We start from the raw sequence: 10792 nt of genomic DNA, 5'->3' as shown, positions 1-10792 counted from the left end.
TGAAATCCATGTCGTAAACGTTGCTACGTTACTGAAATAGCAAAAAAACATGTCATCTACTTGACACATTAAAGTTACTTACCTTTACAGATCATGAGGCTAATTTCAACTCCATTCATACGCGAATCCGTTTGATTCGTACACTGGCTTGTCTGGCTGGCATGTTTCTATTTTAATAAATTAAAAATTTAATAAATAATAAATACATTATAATACATTTCTTCCAGTAGTTCTCTATTATGCTTTTAAAATGATATATTTCTTCAAATTTAACAAGGCAAGTCTGAACAAATTCTTATTTACAATGACAGCCTACCCCGGCCAAACCCAGACGACGCTGGCCCAATTGCACTCCGCCCTATGGGACTCCCAATCACAACCAGATGTGACACAGCCTGGATTCGAACCAGGGACTGAAATGACACCTCTTGTCACTGAGATGCAGTGCCTTAGACTGCTGTGCCACTTGGGAAATATATCTCACATAGGGAATTAGTACACCCTTGTGGTTGAATATATTCGGTTGAAGTCGGATGTTTACATACACTTAGGTTGGAATCATTAAAACTCATTTCTCAACCACTCCACAAATTTCTTGTTAACAAACTATAGTTCTGGCAAGTCGGTTAGGACATCTACTTTGTGCATGACACAAGTCATTTTTCCCAATTTTTTTTACAGATTATTTCACTTATAATTCACTGTATCACAATTCCAGTGGGTCAGAAGTTTACATACACTAAGTTGACTGTGCCTTTAAACAGCTTGGAAAATTCCAGAAAAGTATGTCATGGCTTTAGAAGCTTTTATAGGCTAATTGACATATTTTGAGTCAATTGGAGGTGTACCTGTGGATGTATTTCAAGGCCTACCTTCAAACTCAATACCTCTTAGCTTGACATCATGGAAAAATCTAAAGAAATCAGCCAAGACCTCAGAAAAAAAATGGTAGACCTCCACAAGTCTGGTTTATCCTTGGGACCATTTTCCAACGCCTGAAGGTACCATGTTCATTCTGTACAAAACAATAGTACGCAAGTATAAACACCATGGGACCACGCAGCCGTCATAAACCGCTCAGGAAGGAGACGCGTTCTGTTTCTTAGAGATGAACGTACTTTGGTGCGAAAAGTGCAAATCAATCCCAGAACAACACAGCAAAGGACCTTGTGAAGATGCTGGATGAAACGGGTACAAAAGTTATCTATATCCACAGTAAAATGAGTCCTAAATCGACATAACCTGAAAGGCCGCTCAGCAAGGAAGAAGCCACTGCTCCAAAACCACCATAAAAAGCCAGACTACAGTTTGCAACTGCACATGGGGACAAAGATAATACTTTTGGAGAATTGTCCTCTGGTCTGATGAAACAAAAATAGAACTGTTTGGCATAATGGCCGTCGTTATGTTTTGGAGGAAAAGGGGGATGCTTGCAAGCCGAAAAACACCATCCCAACTGTGAAGCACGGGGGTGCAGCATCATGTTGTGGGGGTGCCTTGCTGCAGGAGGGACTGGTGCACCTCACAAAAATAGATGGCATCATGAGGTAGGAAAATTATATGGATATATTGAGCAACATCTCAAAACATCAGTCGAAGTTAAAGCCTTGGTCGCAAAATGGGTCTTCCAAATGGACAATGACCCCAAGCATCCAAAGTTTTGGCAAAATGGCTTTAGGACAACAAAGTCAAGGTATTGGAGTGGCCATCACAAAGCCCTCAACACTATGGAAATTTGGGGCAGAACTGAAAACGCGTGTGCGAGCAAGGAGGCCTAACAAGCTGACTCAGTTACACCTGATCTGTCAGGAGGAATGGGCCAAAATTCACCCAACTTATTGTGGGAAGCTTGTGGAAGGCAACCCAAAACATTTGCCCCAAGTTAAACAATTTAAAGGCAATGCTACACATACTAATTGAGTGTATGTAAACTTCTGACCCACTGGGAATGTGATGAAATAAATTAAAGCTGAAATAAATCAATCTCTACTATTATTCTGACATTTCACATTCTTAAAATAAAGTGGTGATTCCTAACTGACCTAAGACAGGGACTTTTTACCAGGATTTAAATGTCAGGAATTGTGAAAAAACGGAGTTGAAATGTATTTGGCAAAGGTGTATGTAAACATCTGACTTCAACTGTATCTATCTATTCTAGGTCCTAAGATACAACAAGGAATTATGTTGAACTAACAAATAGCATCAAGGAATACCTTACAATAATGAAACACTTGTGAAACAGCTGTGAAAACCAACCTGACAATATTTAAGATTTGAATACATAAACGTTCATAGTTTTTTGGTACAGTTGTGTCATTAATTCATTTTCACAGATTATTTTTTTTTTTTTACACTTACATGATAATCGTAGACTAAAATACTGAATTCTGGTGTGTGGAATATAGAGAGGTGGGTGCTGTGTGGGTGGGAGGTTCTGCCTGTCCCTTGTTCTCAACAGCCAGTCTCAGAAGGGGACTCGAAAAGGAAGACAGCAAAGTCCAGGCACTGCTGCTCTCTTTGTTCTGAGTGTTGCAGTGCTAGTGTTTTTAGTTAATCTGTGCATCTCACATATTATGTGCCTGGTATGACAGAGCAAGACACTTTCTTAGCAGATAATGACAATAACAGTAGCTGTTGACGATGTAATGAAAAAGTTAGAGGGTGGAGGACATCAGGTGGATCCACATCTGGTGTTGGGCAGAACCCTTTGGTCTTGGAGAACAGGTAATGGAGGACATCAGGTGGGTGTGGGTGTTGGGCAGAACCACTAGGTCCTGGAGAAACAGGTAATGGAGGACATCAGGTGGGTCTGGGTGTTGGGCAGAACCCCTAGGTCCTGGAGAACAGGTAACGGAGGACATCAGGTGGGTCTGGGTGTTGGGCAGAACCCCTAGGTCCTGGAGAACAGGAGTTAAAGGGAACAGGGTAGGAGACAGAGACGTAAACAAGCAAACACACGTTACACTGTACTGTGAGAAAATGTGATGGATTAGTGCAGTGTTTGTCACGGCCGTCGTTAAAGGAAGACCAAGGTGCAGCGTGGTTAGCGTACATTTTCGTTTATTTGAATAAATGTCGTCAACAAAACAACAAAACAAGAAACGACCGTGAAGCTTACAAGGGCTATAGTACCCCAAACAAAGACAACTACCCACACTGAAAGGAGGGAAAAATGGATACCTAAGTATGATTCCCAATCAGAGACAACGATAGACAGCTGTCCCTGATTGAGAACCARACCCGGCCAAAACATAGAAATACAAAATCATAGAAAAACAAAACATAGAATGCCCACCCCAAATCACACCCTGACCAAACCAAAACAGAGACATAAAAAGGCTCTCTAAGGTCAGGGCGTGACAGTGTTATAATTGGGACATAATTACTTTTCAACAGTTTCGGAAGCTATAGCCTCACCTCAAGCTGGTTCCCCTCAGACTGATCCAAACTCACTGGTTCTGGTGGATGGGATACCTCCTGGGACAGTCAATGGTCCAAAAGATCACTTGGAGAGTTATATTTTTATAAGCTCAGCATAATAACCATTTCTTGTTTTCTCAAATGTCAACCAAAGCTTCACATACTTTGTCTATTGAGCTTCATCCAAGTGTTGGGCGTCAGAGCTTTCGGTGGTCAACCGTTCAACTGGAGGTTGTTCTCCCACCATTCCTTGTACCAATCGAGAGGCAGTCTTGAGGTTCTGGTTGATTCGTTCATCCAAACCTGGAGGAGGGGGTAGGAAAGGGATATCTATTGACAATGGAAGATATTGAAATATGTCTGATTTTGTACCATAGAAAAACAATAAAAAAACAAATTGTCCATTTTCTTTTTTTTTTAAACGAACCGTTGGTGACAGAATATAACCTATAATATCCTTATCTTGTTCCAAAGTTCATGACCTCGGTCACTCAAAATGACCTCAGGAGAAACGTGGGTATTGAAGATGTCTATTATTGCCTTGCCAGTCTTGTCCTTGATGGGTATCATACAAAATAAWAAATACATGTTTGGTTCCAAACACCTTTCTTAATGGGTTACACAAGGGGATTTAGAGTTAAGCACATTCTCTTCCTTTACTGACCTTAATGGGTATAGCCTTCACCCACTTGATAAAGTAATCGGTCTCCATCGAGACACCAGCTGTTGCCATTCCTGGATGTAGTGAAGAGTCCGATGAGTTCCACCACTAACATTTAAAGTGAGATTAGAATATGACTCTATCTGGGCAGAAMAGTATACAGATTTTATTATTTGTAAGGATACTGACACACATACAGACACATTCAATAATGTTGAACTCTGCTGTGGTCAAATAAAGCAACTTATCAGGGCAAAATATGAATTGTGACAATTTTACCGAAAACAACCGATGGGCTTCAACTCCAGCACCAGTCTTRACCRTCTCAAACGTCTGGCAGGCTAGACAGGTACTGACCTACAAGCACAAACATGGGAGGGGACCTAGAGACAGGGTAAATGACCGTCTCCTCCACGCTGCAGCCTTGCCCGAAGCACATGGGGTGTCAAGTACAGGGAAAAGGTTCGACTAGACATCTGACAAAAACAAAATATGGCAAAACGCATTCGCATCTGGTGGATATATGGCATTAGGATACTTTATTCAGTGAGAAAAGTCGTTTCAGCCACTTATTGAGAATTGAAGGACAGCTGGTGTGTGCACAGTTTGGATGCTGGAATTTATTTTTAACGGACGTGTGAAGGTGGTTTGACAATCAGATGAAAAACATCATTGTTGTCTCAATGGCACATTAAAAGGTAATACCTTTTTTACAGTTAAATTACGTCTTTACTGTCAAACCCATTAAAACCAGCAGGGYGAGGGCATGGGCCTCTGCCTGAGGCCTCCAAATCACCGAAGTCCCCGTCTCTAGCTTAAATAGACAGATTCTGATTGGGATTTGTTATTGTTCGAATTAGATTTTTAAACGCAACATGTAAAGTGTTTGTCCCATATTTCATGAGCTGAAATAAAAAGATCCCTGAAATGTTCCATATGCACCAAAAAGCATATTTCTCTCAAATTTTGTTTACATCCCTGTTAGTGAGCATTTCTCCATTACAAAGATAATCCATCCACCTGACAGGTGTGGCATATCAAGAAGCTGAATAAACAGCATGATCATTACACAGGTGCACTTTGTGCTGGGGACAATAAAAGGCCACTCTAAAATGTGCAGTTTTGTCCAAACAACACAATGCCACAGATGTCTCAAGTTTTGCGGGAACGTGCAATTGGCATGATGACAGCAGGAATGTCCGATTAAATGTTAATTTCCCATAAGTCGGCTCCAACGTCCTTTTGGAGAATCTGGCAGTACACCCAACCAACCTCTCGACCGTAGACCACATGAATCCACGTCTGCAAAGGACCTCAACATCCGTCTTCTTCACTTTCGGGATCGTCTGAGACCAGCCACCCGGACAGCTGATGAAACTGAGGAGTATTTCTGTCTATGATAAAGCCCTTTTGTGGGGGAAAAACTCATTCTGATTGGCTGGGCCTGGCTCCCAAGTGGGTGGGCCTATGCCCTCCCAGTCCCACCCATGGCTGCGCCCCTTGCCAGTCATGTGAAATCCATAGATTAGAAACGAATGAATTCAATTTCAATTGACTGATTTCCTTACGAACTGTAACTCAGTAAAATCGTTGAAATTGTTGCATGATTGTGATTGATATCTTTTAGTTCAGGTGTGCACCGACCACATGGCGAAGTCTCACTGGCACCACCTGCTGGCTGCTCAAACTTCAGTTTCAGGGGATGAAAGCGCCACCGCTGATTTTTATTCAATTAGTTAGATTAGATACACACAGTACCAGGCAAATGTTTGGACACACATACTCATTCAAAGGTTTAAAATATTTTTTTTTACTACTTTATACATTGTGAAATATAGTGATGTCACGCCCTGGCCTTAGTTATCTTTTGTTTTCTTTATTATTTTAGTTAGGTCAGGGTGTGACATGGGGGATGTTTTGTGTGTTTTTGTCTCGTCTAGGGTGTTTGTATTGTCTAGGGGGTGTTTGTAGAGTTCATGGGGTTGTGTTCATTGTAGACGTTTATGTAAGTCTATGGTTGCCTAGATTGGTTCTCAATTAGAGACAGCTGTCTATCGTTGTCTCTGATTGGGAGCCATATTTAGGCAGCCATAGTCATTAGGTAGGTTGTGGGTGATTGTCTATGTGTAGTTGCCAGTGTCTGCACTTATTGTTTGTATAGCTTCACGTTTGTTGTTTTGATTAGTTGTATTAGTTTTCATATAAAGAAGAATGTATTGTTATCAGGCTGCGCCTTGGTCTTCCTCACTTAATGTTACGACGAACGTGACAAGTGAAGACATCAGAACTATCAAATAACACATATGGAATCATGTAGTCACCAAAAACGTGTTAAACAAATCAAGATATATTATATATTTGAGAATTCTTCAAAGTAGTCACCATTTGCCTTGATGACAGCTTTGCACCCTCTTGGCATTCTCTCAACCAGCTTCACGAGGTAGTCACCTGGAATGCATTTCAATTAACAGGTGTGCCTTGTTCAAAGTTATTATGTGGTATTTCAGTTGTGTTGTGACAAGGTAGAATACAGAAGATAGCCCTATCTGGTAAAAGACCAAGTCCATATTAAGGCAAGAAGAGCTCAACTACGCAAAGAGAAAGACAGTCCATCATCCCTTTAAGACGTGAAGGTCAGTCAATCCGGAAAATAACTTTGAAAGTTTCTTCAATTGCAGTTGCAAAAACCATCAAGCGCGATGATGAAACTGTCTTTCATGAGGACCGCCACAGGATATCATGTCCCAGAGTTACCTCTGCTGCAGATGAATCTGTAACGACCCTGGGTTTATAAGCGCGGATTCGACTCTGCCGCGAGGCATGCTGTTGGGGGACAGTCGATAGCGCACTGGACTTCGGGCTAGAAGGTTGAGGTTTCGAGGCCTGCTCCCTGCCTGTTTCATTACATATGTTCATTCAGGTTACTGCACCTCAGATTGCAGCCAAATAAATGCTTCAGGCGTTCAAGTAACAGACACATCAACTGTTCAGAGGAAACTGTGTAAGTCAGGCCTTCATGGTTGAATTTTCTACCCAAAAAAAACACTACTAAGGACACCAATAATAAGAAGAGACTTGCTTGGGCCAGGAAACCGAGCATTGGACATTAGACCAGTGGAAATCTGCTCTTTGGTCTGATGAGTCTAAATTTGAGATTTTTGGTTCCACACCGTGTTTTTGTGAGACGCAGAGTAGGTGATGGATGATCTCCGCATGTGTGGTTTCCACGTGAAGCATGGAGGAGGAGGTGTGATGGTGTAGGAGTGCTTTTCTGGTGAACTGTCTGTGATTTATTTAGAATTCAAGGCACACTTAACCAGCATGGCTACCACAGCATTCTGCAGCGATACGCCATCCATCTGGTTTGCACTTAGTGGGAATTAATTTGTTTTTCAACAGGACAACGACCCAAAACACACCTCCAGGCTGTGTAAGGGCTATTTGACCAATAAGAAGAGTGATGGAGTGCTGCATCAGATGACCTGGCCACCACAATCACCCGACCTCATCCCAATTGAGATGGTTTGGGATGAGTTGGACCACAGAGTGAAGGAAAAGCAGCCAACAAGTGCTCAGCATATGTGGGAACTCCTTTAAGACTGTTGGAAAAGCATTCCTCATGAAGCTGGTTGAGAGAATACCAAGAGTGTGCAAAGCTGTCATCAAGGCAAAGGGTGGCTACTTTGACGAATCTAAAATATATTTTGATACACTTTTTTTGGTTACTACATGATTCCATATCTGTTATTTGATAGTTTTGATGTCTTCACTATTATTCTACAATGTAGAAAATAGTAAAAATAACAAAAAACCCTTGAATGAGTAGGTTTGTCCAAACTGTCGACTGGTACTGTATATGTAGCATCTATAGTGTCGTTGTGAAATAGTTTTCCATTGATTGGCAATTTCTACAGATATCGGACACATTGTTCMGGAACCTTAATGTCAGATGTCCTCTTGTTCCAGTCGGCATGTTTTTGTATTCGCACTTCATTCTCGCTCAACCAGTACATTTTGTCAAACATCAGTAGAGGCGCCAGGTAGGATGCTAGTGTTTACACCAGTTACATTTAAAGTCTAAATTGGTATTGTGGGACGTGTTGGTTAACCAATGTATCGGACAAAGATATCATCAGCTTGGCTACACTTTCTGCTGCAGTGTCTACGCAGCTAGCTAGTTAACGTTAGATAGGAAGTTAGCTCGCTAGCTATATCTGTCATTTTTTGATAAAACTCAACTATGGTCCACCGCACGCTACTTTATTATCTGTAAAGCCGTCTGTCAGGAACCAAAATACATGCTTGTATGAGTTTAAATGATCTAACATAAGTCTACTAGCTAGCAAACGTCGTTAGTTAGCTACCAGCTAGGCATCTAGCTGGCTAACGTTAGGGGAGCTAGCTAAGAGAGGTGGCTTATGCGGCGTTCTAAACAACTGGGTACTCGGAAATCAATTCAATTATTGGCTTTATTGGCATATGTTAAATATACAGAAGTGAAATAAACAAAAATMAACAGTAAATATTACACTCACAGAAGTTCCCAAATAAAATACATTACAGATGTCATTATGCATATCTCTGACTTCAGTGCGTTCAAACTAACTGGGATGTCGGGAAAAACAMATCTCCAACTGTTCCCAGTCGATTTGAACAGTCAACCAACTAGGGAACTCGGGCCTCTTTCTTTTACTCCCGACCCGAAGATCACTGATGTCTTGATTTGACCTCGTATTTTTCCGAGTTTGCAGTTGTTTTGAACGCGGCATTAGCGCTGTCACTCCTACCTCAGAGTTGGTTAGCTATCTTAGTTTATGGTGCTATCAATACAACTAATGCCGCGTTCAATACGACTGTTTACTCGGAAATCGCCCGCTTCTGAACGTTCAATCTACCTGGCAACTCGAGGGGGAAAAAACGAGCTCCGACTGTTGAAAAATCGATTTGAATGGTCATCCAACTCGGGAACCCGGGATTCTTTATAAAGCTCCGACCTGAAGGTCACTGACGTCATGATTTGTTTTCAACTCGGGCAAAAAAAAAAAGGTCAAATCATGACGTCAGTGATGGTTTGACAGACACGTAACTATTTTGCTCAGTCGGAGTTCAACATTAGCTGTAGCTTCTTGACAGACAGGACAACCACCCTACAGAGAAGGAATCTACCTGGCTGCTTGTTGAGCACCGCATGCTAACTTCGATGCCCCACAACATAAGGTAGAAGTAAAGGTGGTGAGGGTAGTCCGTGTGTACGCACACTACAAGTGTACAAAAACGACAATACTCGCGACATAGGTTTTGTTATTAAGAGGGATATTTGGGGTTAAGGGAGCTTGCTAGTAGGTTCTCATACATAAGAACTAGATGATGGTCAAGGGGATCCTCTCAAGGCATTAGAAGGTGGTGATAGTAGTGTCAATGTGAAGAGGGTTGGGAAGGGTGAGGGTAAAAGAGAAGAAGGTCAGGGTAGTGAGGGGAAGGGGTCGTGAGGAGCTGATCAAATGTATAGGGTTTGAGGGGGGAGGGGTTACGGGAGTAAGGGAGGAGGTTCAGGGGGGGCGCGGGGTCAGCGGTTAGAGGCTCTTAAAGGACGCGGTCCAGGGCAGAAGGGGTTGAAGGAGGGTGACGCGACTGTCCAAATGTAGAAGGGGTGTGGTAGTCATAGGTGAGGGGATCCAAAGGGCTGAGGGGTTGGGATTTAAGGGTATGAGGGTAAAGGAGGAGATCGGATCCACGGAGTGAGGGGTCATGGTGATGAGCATTAGGTCAGATGTTAACCTCCTTCCTCCCCTGTTACCATTGCAGGTAGATCGTGTTGGACGGGTTCGCTGAGGGCTCACCATCATAGCTCAAGTGGTCAACAAAGAACCTATCAGGGGTTAAGGGGGTTTGGCACCAAAAAAAATTTCTTTTTTTAATCCACCCCAAAAGATCTGAGATATACCCGGCATGGAGGAGTGCCCCAGTAAGATCCACATAGTTAAAAAAAAAAAATAACATCCAGGCTCTAACATACAACAGTAAGCATCCCATAGTTAATCAACAAGTCGCCAGCTCACCTACTAGAGGTGAGGAAGGGACATATATTAGTCTCACATGTTTCATATTGGAACATCAGAATGGAATGAATAGGAACAATGCAGGATGACACAGTAAACTAGTCTCTGGTATCAATCGCAACCTGGAGATTAACTTGGTAATTAATCCCAACCTGGAGATGAAACTCTGGTATTATCCCAACCTGGGATAAACTTGGTATTAATCCCAACCTGAGATAAGTACCCTGGATATCAATCCCAACCTGGAGATAAACTCTGGGTATTAATCCAACCTGGAGATAAACTGGTAATTAAATCCCAACCTGGAGATAAACATCTGGTATTAATCCAACCTGGAGATAAACTCTGGTATTAATCCCAACCTGGAGATATAAACTCTGGTATTACCCACTGGAGACCTAACTCTGGTATCAATCCAACTGGAGATAACTCTGGTATCAATCCCAACCTGGAGATAAACTCTGGTAATTAGAATCCCAACCTGGAGATAAACTGGTATTAATCCCAAACCTGGAGATTAAATCGCGAGTAATCTGATATAATCCAACTCTGGAAGTACTAACACCTCTGGTATTGAATCCCAACCTGGAGATAAACTCTGGTATTAATCCAACTCTGGAGAATAACTGGTATTAATCCGCAAGCCTGG

At 42.1% G+C, this 10792-nt stretch overlaps 1 pseudogene; it reads left to right on the top strand.

Moving 5' to 3' along the window:
* Nucleotides 1-7994: 7994 nt before the first annotated feature.
* The window catches only part of LOC112075607 (myotubularin-related protein 9-like), a 77752-nt pseudogene continuing 74954 nt past the window's right edge, over nt 7995-10792 (top strand).

The sequence above is a fragment of the Salvelinus sp. IW2-2015 genome, unplaced genomic scaffold, assembly GCF_002910315.2.
Source record: "Salvelinus sp. IW2-2015 unplaced genomic scaffold, ASM291031v2 Un_scaffold3271, whole genome shotgun sequence".
Lineage (NCBI taxonomy): Eukaryota > Metazoa > Chordata > Actinopteri > Salmoniformes > Salmonidae > Salvelinus > Salvelinus sp. IW2-2015.
This window is presented reverse-complemented; position numbering and strand designations above follow the sequence as displayed.